This window comes from Papaver somniferum, chromosome 9, assembly GCF_003573695.1.
Source record: "Papaver somniferum cultivar HN1 chromosome 9, ASM357369v1, whole genome shotgun sequence".
NCBI classification, from domain to species: domain Eukaryota; kingdom Viridiplantae; phylum Streptophyta; class Magnoliopsida; order Ranunculales; family Papaveraceae; genus Papaver; species Papaver somniferum.
In genome coordinates, this window is record NC_039366.1 from 196,567,048 (window position 1) to 196,579,993 (window position 12,946).

Sequence of the window (12,946 nt, forward strand, 5' to 3'; positions counted from 1 at the left end):
TTTTCATCTTCATTGTTTTTAGATTTATTTATTTAAATTCTAAAGTATTTTTTGGAAGATGATTTTTGCAATTTTAAATCTTTATGATTTTATATGTTGCAAATTGTTATGGGATATGTTGTTTACGTCCATGAACCTGTGACTGTCCGATACTTGTTCAAAAGTTATCTCTATTATGTCGATATGAATATATTGATGGAAGATAGAATGAAATTTTGACATTACAAAAGTTAAAGCCTTTTATGTCATGTTTTTGATAAAAAGAAAGGATAAAACTTTTGTTTACAAGGATTAAGTCTATTATATGTCATTGTGCAAATAGTGACGAAAGATAGAATGAATCCTTGTTCCGCAGTATTTGGTCGATCTCCGATCCGCAATCTTTGTGCATATACTGTGTTGTTCCATAAGGATTCTTATATTGAGCACAATCGACTAAGTTTATTATTCTCTTATGATTAACTTAGTTGTTGCTCCGTGAGGTTCCCTATGTCGAACATGTTCAACTAAATTAATCATTTTCTTTTGGTTATTTTAGTTGTTGCTCCGAAAAGTTTGCTTATGTCAAGCATGACCAATTAAATTGATCACTTTTTGTGGTTAATTTGGTTGTATAGTCCAATTGAATGAATCATGGGTTCTCTTGTGGCTAATTTGGTTGTTACTTTTTTCGAATGAACTAACTATGGGTTCTCTTATGGTTATTTCAATTGAATTTTATGGATACAAATTCATGTTTTCATGTGATTTGTTTGTCCAAAATAAATCCTTGTTTTCTTGTGAAAGTAAGGTCGCCTTTGTTGTTCCTTCGGGGATGACATTTTATGGGGGAGAGTTCATTTTGAACTTGTGCTTAATTGCCAAATCTTTGTGGGAGTGCGGCTGTGGAACTTTTATGGGTTATCTTGTATCTTCATTAACTCCTTGATGAATGCATTTAGCTTCGGCTTTATGATTGCATCTAAATTTGTTGGTATGTTAATACACCTTTTGGTCATGATGTATTTCCGTGGAAATTTCATTAGGATCCCACTAATTTTCGTACCTTTGCCAATTTTGTTGACAAAAAGGGGGAGAATTAATGTGTAGTTCACACTACAAATACATATGGTTTACGGATCATTATGTATGTATTGATTAAGGGGGAGTGATGCATATCACCATAGTGTTATTGTCAAAATTGTGATACAATTGAACTTTGATGCTGTGTAATAATACTATAACACTGTATAACAATGATTGAAAGCATTTGTTTTCTCACTGTTATAGCTACGGATATTCAACAACTGTGATGTTGAACTTACAACCTTTAGGATCATGGAGTACTTGGAAGTGACTAAGATTTCGAGTCGCGTTGAAGATTCCAAGGAGATCAAGCATGTGGATAAGAAGCTTATCTTTTTTTTGTAATTCATATGTATTGATAGTTTTGTCACTAAAATTGAAAAAGGGGGAGATTGTTAGAGCATTGCTCGGTCAAACTCGCATGCGTTGCTATCTCAAGCATTTTTGTCAATGTTAGTGATCAAAACTATAAGTCTTGATTTCTAGCCTATTCGTAGATGTCTCGGACTAGGACATAGATAGTGTAGTTGAGCTTAAATCTCTCGACTTTCATTTCTTGAAGACGAAGAACTACTAAGGGGATCTTGTGGAACTTCTTCGACAAAAGTTATGTGGAGACTTAAACTTATCTATCACTTGGAAATTCTATTTTTATGTGGAGACTTAAACTTATCTATCACTTGGAAATTCTATTTCTACTATCTCCTATATTGAGACATAAGTCGTGTTACGATATAGTTTTCTCTATACACATTTGAGATTTCGAGCTAAGTATATCTCGCTTACATATTTCTTGAAATATGTGTTGGTAAGCTTTCGCTTCGACCAAGTTCATCTTATATCATGAGAAAATTGCCGAGTAACATCTTACATGGTTTGTGTGATACAATCATTAGGTGTAAGACTTGGAAGGTTTCAGTAATGATTATTTCAATATCTTGAAAATTGCTTTGATGCTAATAGTGTGTAAAAACGACTATTAATATTATAGAAGAATGTTTCAATGATTGAAATAAAGAGTTGATAATGTAACCATCTTTGGATATAAGCATATATAGTGTGTTCGCACATTAGTGTATAAGTCCATAAACCGGAAGCCAAGAGTATGCATATGTGTATATAGGGAATTAGTGAAGGAGACAGGTTAAGTATGTGTACCCGTACACATACTGGCGGAAGTTCTCGAACCGAGAATTTCTGCTGAGTTTGGTTTTGACAAAACTCTTAACTAGTCACCTTAAGTATGCGTACTCATACGCATACTGGCGGAAGTTTTTGAACCAAAAATTTCTGCTGAGTTTGGAAGCTTTACAAACTCAAATCCGGTTGCCTAAGTACGCATACTTAAGATGGTTACTTTGTCAAATCGGTCAAGTCCATGAACTTAAACATTTAAATCATAAGGAATGCAATATTTGCAAACTGTGGCTATAATTTTCATGATTGATTCAAGTGAATCAAACCGATTTGATTTCAATTGTGTTTTCTAAACAATTGAACAACTCTTTAACTAGTTTCATTGAGTCATTTGAACTAGTTATGGTTAAGATGAATAAGGTTGATATGAGAGTAATCATATGGCTAATCTCGGTTAACTATTTGTGAACCGACATGGTGTACACATTTAGATACGGCTACATAAACCTAAATGAGGGTACATTTCATTTGTGAGTAACAAGCTAAGTTCGATCTAACGGTTGAAAGATATTAGCTTGGTTGAATCGGGTATTTCATCTGACGACGAATATTGAATGCTTTGTTACCAAGGTAACTTGGATTGCAAACCCTGACTTGAAAACTATATAAAGGAGAACTTTAGCAACTGGGAAAACTAATCCCCACACCTCATGTGTGTTACTAGTTGCATAACTAGAGTCGATTCTCCTTTAACCTTAGGTTTCTTCTCGAGACCCTGTAGGTTAACGACTTGAAGACTTCATTGGGATTGTGAAGCCAGACCCAACTATTATCTTTGTAGTTGCGCGATCTGATCTTGCTGTTTCTATCGTGTTGAGTGCAATTGAAATAATTGGCTCGAGATTTTATATCTCCGATAGGCAAGATAGAAAAGTAATCACAAACAAACTTAGTTTCATCGTTTGTGATTCCACAATAACTTGTTTCGCTAGTTGATTAAGTTTATTGTGAGGTGATTGATAATACTAGGTTGTTCTTCGGGAATACAAGTCCGGTTTATCAATTGGTTCCTGTTCACCTTGATTTATCAAATGACGGAACAAAAACTCTTGGGTATTTCTGTAGAAGACAGATTTTTTCAATCCTATAGACTTTTATGTGTGAGACAAATTTGTCTATCAAGTCTTTGACTTTGGGTCGTAGCAACTCTTAGTTGTGGGTGGGATCAGCTAAGGGAATCAAGTGCGTGGTATCCTGCTGGGATCAGAGACGTAAGGAGCGCAACTGTACCTTGAATCAGTATGAGATTGATTAGGTTTCAACTATAGTCCAGTCCGAAGTTAATTGGTCATAGGCTAGTGTCTGTAGCGGATTAATACAGTGTGGTTTTCAATCTGGACTAGGTCCCGAGGTTTTTTTGCATTTGCGGTTTCCTCGTTAACAAAATTCTGGTGTCTGTGTTATTTGTTTTCTGCATTATATTTTGTTATATAATTGAAATATCACAGGTTGTGCGTTAAGATCAATCAATTAGAATATCCAACATTTGGTTGTTGATTTACATTGATTGACACTTGAACATTGGTCTTTGGTACCGTTCAAGTAATTCCTCTTATATTCAATCAGGATCGCAGATTTCCATTTGTTGATTGCGTATTGAATTAAGAGTTAGAGATATTAAACTCTTTGATATACTTTAATCTAGATTGGGTCTGACTGTCTAGTTGATTCTCTAGAAAGTGTATTGGAGTAAGTGATGAGTACTAAAAAGTGCATATTTCTATATATTTTTCTTGGCATTTAACTCATCTTTTGTGCATTAATTCTACATTTTATCCCATATTCTGTATTTTCATTGTTTTCAAGAATAAATATTTTTCTTAATTAATTTTGTATTTTTAGGTTCTAAATAAAGCTTGGATGGAATTGCAGAGCGAAAAGAGCAGAAAAGTAGTGAAAAGCCGGGAGGAATTACGCAAGGAAGAAGCGAAGAATGATGTTTGCAAGAGCCGGATCAATTAGAAGTGGGCTTGAAAAGGAAGAAATTGTTCTTAAAGAAGAAGTGGGCTCAAGATTACCTACCCAAAACCTATTTCCTTAACCCAAACCCATTTCCTAAACCCAAATCCAAACCCGTTTCTCTCCTTCACCGTCAGATTGAATCCAATCCATCATCCAACGGTCGCTCCATCAGAGTACATCAAAGTCTGAAGCTCCTGTCTAACACTACAACACCTAACTCCATCTTGAGTCGTCAGTTTCGTTGTATCAGGCATCCGACGGTCGCCACAAGCTCCCTTCTATCTCGCCGTTAGATCAATCTATCATTTCCGCATCCCACGGCTCAGCTTCGCGAATCAGCGAGACTTGATGAAACCGCTCAACACGCAAGCACCTAATACCTATACCCATCAACCAAACACTCCCCTCCTTCTTCTCCATCTACTTCACCTCCCTCACCTCCGTCTGCAACAGCCTCACCTTCACCACCTGCTCCACCACCAACTTCCTGCCGCCTCAACCACCACCGAGATCTCAAATCACCAACAACCCCATCACCCCATCATCCATCACCTATTCTCTTTTAATTTCAGAGACCTAATTCACCTAATTCACTCGCCTCTTCTCAGAAACCCTAGGCGTGTGAGTTTGGTAAATTAGGTTGATAAATAACACAAATTGGAGGCATGGGTAGCATCAGGAGAGTCAGAAGAAGAATGGGTCGACGTACAGAAGCCATTATCAAAGATTAGGTAAACTGAATTTCAATTTTCAGAAACCCTAATTTACTGTTTTGGGGGTTTTGATTGTAAAGTTTAATTGAGTATAAATAGATGCTTTGGGATGTTGTAATGGGCATGCCTGGACTAGCCAGTGCTTCACCCAAGAGGACTGGAATAGCCAGTGCCTCAAGGGTTAGTTTTTAACTTAGTGTAACTTAGTTGTAATTAGCATCATCACCTGCATCATCTGCATTTTAGCTGTAACTTAGTTCTGCATTCATATTGCATCATTGCATCATTCACTGCATCTGCATAACCTTGCATCTGCATCATTAGCATATCTCATCTTGCATACCTTGCATCATTGCATCATCTGCATCATTGCATCATTGCACATCTCCATTTTGTTTCAGCTCCACCTGCATCTCATGTTGTAGCTGTAAAAGTAGCTCATAATCATTGTCATCTTATGCCTGAATCTGCATGATGTGAATGTGAAGTGGTATTGTCAGCTTGTCAGCCTGAAATTTGGTGCTGAAATTTGCCTGAGTTGTGTTGGATGTGCTGCTGTCATCTTGAAATTAGTTCCAAACTGTGAGAACTAACTATTCTCTTCTGAGCCACCAGGTGCAAGCTTGTGGTGCTGCTGACCTGAATGCTGCTAAGAAATCAGGCTGTGAAGCTGTTGTTGCCAAGCCAAGGTTGAAACAGAAGAGAAACAAGGCAGTCTGTGGGCTGAAGCTTACCCAGCTAAGCATTCAACCCAGTTCTACACTGGGTTTGTGGTATTCTTCTTCCACTAGAATTCTGGGCTTTGTCAAAATTTGTTTCTGAAATTGTATGACTGAACCCAATTGAACTGTGGGATTAAACCCAGACAGAAACTGAAAGAATTTTTAAGCCCAACTGGGCTCCTGAATCCTGTTTGTGGGCTTATTTGAACTTTCTGTGAGCTTGTTTAAACTGTCTGTGGGCTTGTAATTGTAACTTTGAAAACCAAAATCCGGGCCTAATATTTTACTGAACTCTGGGCCTCAACAAACTGAAAACCCAACTGGGCCTAGTTCACTGAATTGTGGGCTTCGTACTTTGGGCTCTTTTTTTTTATTCAAAAACAACCATTTGCCTCGCCCATTTAAACCAAATCCTGGGCTTTGTCTTCAAAGTTTAAAAACCAAATTAAGTGGGCTTCACCACTTAACCCATTTAAAAACCAAACTTTTCTTTCTCTTTTTCCAATTAAAACCAAAAGTTTTTCAAACCCCTACAAACCAAATATTTCCCGTAAAACCAAATGTTTCCCACAAAACCAAATGTACGGTAGAATTTTCTTGTATATAATCTAGTAGATAATTTCTTAGTTAAATCTTTTGTTTCTTTTGTATATATTGTGCTAATCCAATGTGACTCTTAGTCGAAATATGTTGGATTTTTGCCTTGAATAACGGAGTTCTAATTTTGCTTTCGTCGTCAAATCGGATATTCTCTTTCCTTTTTCTCTACTCAGCATGGTCCTATTCGTATGTTGTCGTATAATTTTATCCATCTTTTGAAACATTGAGGACAATGTTTAGTTTAGGTTTGGGGGTATAGAGTAGACACCACGATAACATGCTATAATTAAAAACAGAACTCCTTCTTTTTTGAAAAAAAAAATGAAAAAAATCATAAAAATGGAGCTCATTTACCTTGAACTGTTGACTCTTGTGCATGTATGTAAACATAAGGATTCTTAGTCTAGATATTTAGGCACCCTGATTCTAGCACAATTCACATGTGATAAGAAACTTGCACACGAACAATCTACCAATACATGTATAGCCTCGATCTTCAAGGTGTTTGATAGGAAGTTAGATTGCCAATCACTTTAGAATACTGAATGAGACTTGACTAGCTTGTTCTTTGGTTGTCTGGGATAGAAGTTGGAGGATACGTTAAGAAAAGCAACCATAGAATTTGACCGGATGCATTCGATAAGGGCCACCTCTTGCTAAGAGTCATGTAATTATGTTTTTCTTTTTGTTCATGTATCAAAAGTGTCACTATGTTGTAAAGATCAAAGTTATTTCTTCAAAAAAAAAAAAAATGAAAAAAATCATAAAAATGGAGCTCATTTACCTTGAAATGTTGACTCTTGTGCATGTATGTAAACATAAGGATTCTTAGTCTAGATATTTAGGCACCCTGATTCTAGCAAAATTCACATGTGATAAGAAACTTGCACACGCACAATCTACCAATACATGTATAGCCTCGATCTTCAAGGTGTTTGATAGGAAGTTAGATTGCCAATCACTTTAGAATACTGAATGAGACTTGACTAGCTTGTTCTTTGGTTGGCTGGGATAGAAGTTGGAGGATACGTTAAGAAAAGCAACCATAGAATTTGACCGGATGCATTCGATAAGGGCCACCTCTTGCTAAGAGTCATGTAATTATGTTTTTCTTTTTGTTCATGTATCAAAAGTGTAACTATGTTGTAAAGATCAAAGTTATTTCTTCAAAAAAAAAAAAAATCAGAAAAATTCAGAAAAATCAAAAAAAAAATCAAAAAAAAAAAATATCAAGTATTTATTTATTCCATGTTTTGTCATGTTAAAGACAATAGTTCTCTCTTGTTCCAAAAATAAAAGAGAGTAATCAATGTAAATAAGAGTCATGTAAAGAGTCAGCTTTTTGTTGTAAATAGTCTTGTAATAAGCAAGGAGGGTGAAGCCATCGATGTATAACGCGGGTAAACTGAAATATCACCAACTCATTGGGTGAACATTCACAATTCTCGTAAAGCCGGACAGCTAGCTTGGCTTAGAATTCGGTTCTTAGCCTAAAAACTATCTCTTGGTGATTAGTAGTCATAACTTCAGGTCATTCTAGAAACATGTGTAGATACACTTTACAATCTTATCACGTGTCTTTAGTTGTTATCAGTGATAGGATTGTGCCTTTGATAGCTAGATTGACATCTCCATTTTGCTGTGAGCTTAAACTGACTTGCACATGTCACATTTGATGGAATCTGAGCTTATATTTTGACCTAGAACTTTGTAGGTACGTTCTAAGCAAACCTTCACGAGACTTAACTCGTCCACTAGGGACACTTAGTGGTTTAAAAGGCTTAGTGCATACGCTAAATGCATTCGAGAGACCAGCGACAGTGGTATAGGTAGGATTTCCTTAGTTTTGTTTTACTTGAGGACAAGTAAAATTCAGGTTTGGGGGTATTTGATGAGTGCTAAAAAGTGCATATTTCTATATATTTTTCTTGGCATTTAACTCTTCTTTTGTGCATTAATTCTACATTTTATCCCATATTCTGTATTTTCATTGTTTTCAAGAATAAATATTTTTCTTAATTAATTTTGTATTTTTAGGTTCTAAATAAAGCTTGGATGAAATTGCGGAGCGAAAAGAGCAGAAAAGTAGTGAAAAGCCGGGAGGAATTACGCAAGGAAGAAGCGAAGAATGATGTTTGCAAGAGCCGGATCAATTAGAAGTGGGCTTGAAAAGGAAGAAATTGTTCTTAAAGAAGAAGTGGGATCAAGATTACCTACCCAAAACCTATTTCCTTAACCCAAACCCATTTCCTAAACCCAAATCCAAACCAGTTTCTCTCCTTCACCGTCAGATTGAATCCAATCCATCATCCAACGGTCGCTCCATCAGAGTACATCAAAGTCTGAAGCTCCTGTCTAACACTACAACACCTAACTCCATCTTGAGTCGTCAGTTTCGTTGTATCAGGCATCCGACGATCGCTACAAGCTCCCTTCTATCTCGCCGTTAGATCAATCTATCATTTCCGCATCCCACGGCTCAGATTCGCGAATCATCGAGACTTGATACAACCGCTCAACACCCAAGCACCTAATAGCTATACCCATCAACCAAACACTCCCCTCCTTCTTCTCCATCGACTTCACCTCCCTCACCTCCGTCTGCAACATCCTCACCTTCACCACCTGCTCCGCCACCAACTTCCTGCCGCCTCAACCACCACTGAGCTCTCAAATCACCAACAACCCCATCACCCCATCATCCATCACCTATTCCCTTCTAATTTCAGAGACCTAATTCACCTAATTCACTCCACTCTTCTCAGAAACACTAGGCGTGTGAGTTTGGTAAATTAGGTTGAGAAATAACACAAATTGGAGGCATGGGTAGCATCGGGAGAGTCAGAAGAAGAATGGGTCGACGTACAGAAGCCATTATCAAAGATTAGGTAAACTGAATTTCAATTTTCAGAAACCCTAATTTACTGTTTTGGGGGTTTTGCTTGTAAAGTGTAATTGAGTATAAATAGATGCTTTGGGATGTTGTAATGGGCATGCCTGGACTAGCCAGTGCTTCACCCAAGAGGACTAGAATATCCAGTGCCTCAAGGGTTAGTTTTTATTTTAAATGACGTTGTAAATTTCAATTGTTTTTATCCCATCCATGCTATGATCTTGTTGTGCTTGAATTGTCTAGGATTGAATATCCTTTTAGGTTGTTAAAACACTAAGCAAGCTTCTCTGCGGGTAGTTGCAGTGTGAGAGCCCCAACTAATACAAGGTTTAGAATTATCTTAGTGCCTTTAGCTTCCTTTCTAGACCAACTCTTAGATGAACAGCCGGCTTTGAACCGCAACTGTCATCTAGTTATTCAGAAAGCCTAGAAGCTGACTGATAACTAACAAGGGACAAGAACATAGTTGGAGGACCTACCTTTGTTTCTTTATCACTGCCCTTGGCTAACAACCTTGGTTTGTTTGTCTTTTTTTCACAGTTTCTTATTCACTGCCACTGATTTTTCTTGTTAACTGTCACTTGCTTCATTACTTCAATTCACACCCAAGTCTCTGTGGTTCGACCCTGCCTTGCACACTCACTACAACAGACCCTGTGCACTTGCAGGTATTAGTTTGTAGGTCTTTTAGAAACCTACCAGTAAGTCCTCTCAGATTGCCAAACGAATTGTTGGGTGTGGTTGTTAGACCCCGACATTTTCAAGAACATTCATCTTGCGTACCGGTTTGGGTACTAAACTGGTTCTAGAACATATATATGTTTTGGCTCGTATACCGGTTTGATAATTTTAACCCGGTTCCCTTACCACAGTTCCACAGTGGTTTGTATACGAATATACATTCCTATCCAGATCACGATAAAAAAATATTTTCCCATGATGCACATACGATTATGTATATCACACAAATGTGAAAGTCGATATACAACTACTCCGTTACGTGTACGAATACAAGTAATACGGCTTCAGACATATAATAGTTTTCTCAGTTTATAAGACTGATAACACTGTCTTGTATTCCGAATATAGTAGTTCTATATTTCTATAAATCGATTCGAAACATTCCTGAATAACATCATTGATGCAAATCACTTTTCTAAGCTATTTTCGAATGATAAACTTGAATCATGATTTAGTTCCGAACAATAAATTGTTCTCCGCCGAAATTGATCAAGTATGAACAAATATTCATTAAGCTTAGTCGTTATATTTTAAGTAATTCGTAAACTAAATAACTAGGTCTCGAATCAGAATTCTTGTCTATGCAAGCTATTCTAATTAGTTATGCGACAATCGTCTCAAAGATAGAAAAGTGAGTATAACTTTAGAAATAGGTGGTTGAGTCTTCACATACCTTTTGTTGATGAAGTTTTCCAAAATCTTCAGTTGATCTTTGCCTTCAAACGGTAGAACACAAATGATGACTGGTTCGTTTCTCAACTCCACTATCCTAGACCGAGACTTAACTAATTGTAGACTAGAAATCAAGATATAGTTTTGATAACTATATTTGACAACAAGCCTTATATAACAAAACTTGTGAGTTCGACCGAGCAATGCCCTAAGAATCCACCCTTTGTCAATTTTAGTGACAAAACTATTTAATACATATAGATAACAAAAATAAAGTTTTCGAAAAACTCCTCGATCCACCATGTCTTCTTGATTTCCTTGGTTTCTCCAACTCTCCTTGAACTATTCGTTATTTAACCCAACATCGCTGTTGTTGAAGAACCGATTCCAAAGCGATAACAACCTTTTGAAAACAAATATTCTCAATCGATGTCATACAGAAACATAATATTATTATCTTCTCTCCAAAGTTCAATTGTATGTCAACTCTGAAGTAATACTACGGTGGTATGTTCCCCCCCCCCCCTAATCAATACTTACATATTTTTTTTAATAGGTAAATCTATTGCTCAAATGATCCACTCCCCCTTAGATAATGATCCGTAAACCATATGTATGTAGTATGAAACTACTAAATAATTCTCCCCCTTTTTGTCAATAAAATTAACAAAGGTACAAAAATCACGGGATCATAATGAATACAACCAAAATATATCTCAAGTTTTAAGGAAGATGGAAATACTACATAATAACATAGTTAAAATGCAACTCCTCTTATCAACTTATTTAGATGATATCACATAGTAATAAATATTTAGCGCTCATCCTAGGAGATTAAAAAGATACAAACATCCCCTTTATAATTCCAAAACCACATTCTCCACAAAGAAATAACAATTAAGCACAAGTTCATTTAAGAACTCTCCCTCATAAAATGTCATTCTCGAGAGAACAACATGAGTGACCTTAGTTCGTGAAAACTGAATGGTTAACATGTTGTGCTCCTGGATCAGTAGAACGACCTTTCGATTCACAATGAGAATGTGCTTCCTTAAAGTCGTATATTCAGAGATCAACTTTTTCTGGTTCCTCATCATGACATTTTGCTTTTCGATTATCTTGAACTGACTATTGTAACTGAAGGTTAGCAATTTCAATCTTAGAGTCATATTGAGCATGAGTTATATCCCTGAAGGAATCAACAATCCAGGAGTTATGTTCTTGTCTTGATCCAATCCTTTTCAGCATTCTTTCATGGAAAGAACCTCCTTCCTTAGAGTCATCTTCATCGAGATTGATGGTTTCATGAGGTCTTTTTGGGCTTTCCATTATTTTTCAAGGAAGAAAGTCTGAGTCTCAACTAATTATTCCTTCAACCCGTTAATGGTTTTGCGAATAATAGGAGTTTTCTACCTCTTTTTATAAGGAAACCCTAACTCATTATTGGGATACGCTAACCTGTTAAAAAAAAGGTTTTATAACTACGGTCCAAGACTGAAGGTAGTTGCAGGTTTGACAACAAGTAGTTCTCAGCTCAACAAACTTCGAATAAGAGTACCCAAGGAATTGGAGCACTTGGAAAAACCGCAAAAGAAGGAAATAGAATAAGAGACCTACCAATAGTCAAATATTTAATCCTTTCTTACAAAAAGTAACAAGGGTTAGTTGAACAAGAATCATATTAGAGAATCTCGACATCACAGATAATCCTTGATATGTACAGTCCTTGTAACTCTCAAGTTAGCTTCAAGGACATATCTGTTGAGATTAACCAACAGAGTGAGATAAAATCTCACCACTGGTATCAATAGGTGATACTCAGAGATTTACTTTTTTGTAACGTCTCTTGTGACTTCTTTCTTTTCTTATGTTACATTTTTTTATGACTTTTTGATTTAACTTCATGTGCAGTATGGAAGTTTGAAAAATCCTCCTTCTTAAAAAAAATTTCTGAAGAAAAGTTTCCTCGGGAAGCAAGACGAGGACCTCTTGAGATGCGTCTCAGGGAATCAGAATCACTTAGATTCTATTTTCTAAACTAAGATCTCCCAGAAGTACTTCCACTATCAGTACAAGCGGTGATATGTATAGTGCAATTAGGTACTACATTATGAAAGTAACTTTGCTTACGGATTTTTCGTGCGGAATCACCCACATTACTCCTCCCATAAGTTTTCTGGTCTTTGCAGAGACAGAATCCACTGCAGACAGATTTTTTACTTCTTCGATTGCAAAGTTAAACAGTTTTTGGTGATTAAAAATCTGTTTCTTTTTAAAATAAAAATTTAGAGCAACAGTGTGAATAGAATTGTGGAATGGAAATCTTTGTTGCATAGTTTTTACACACAAATTCATTAGGTGTTGGCAGGTTATGTGAACGT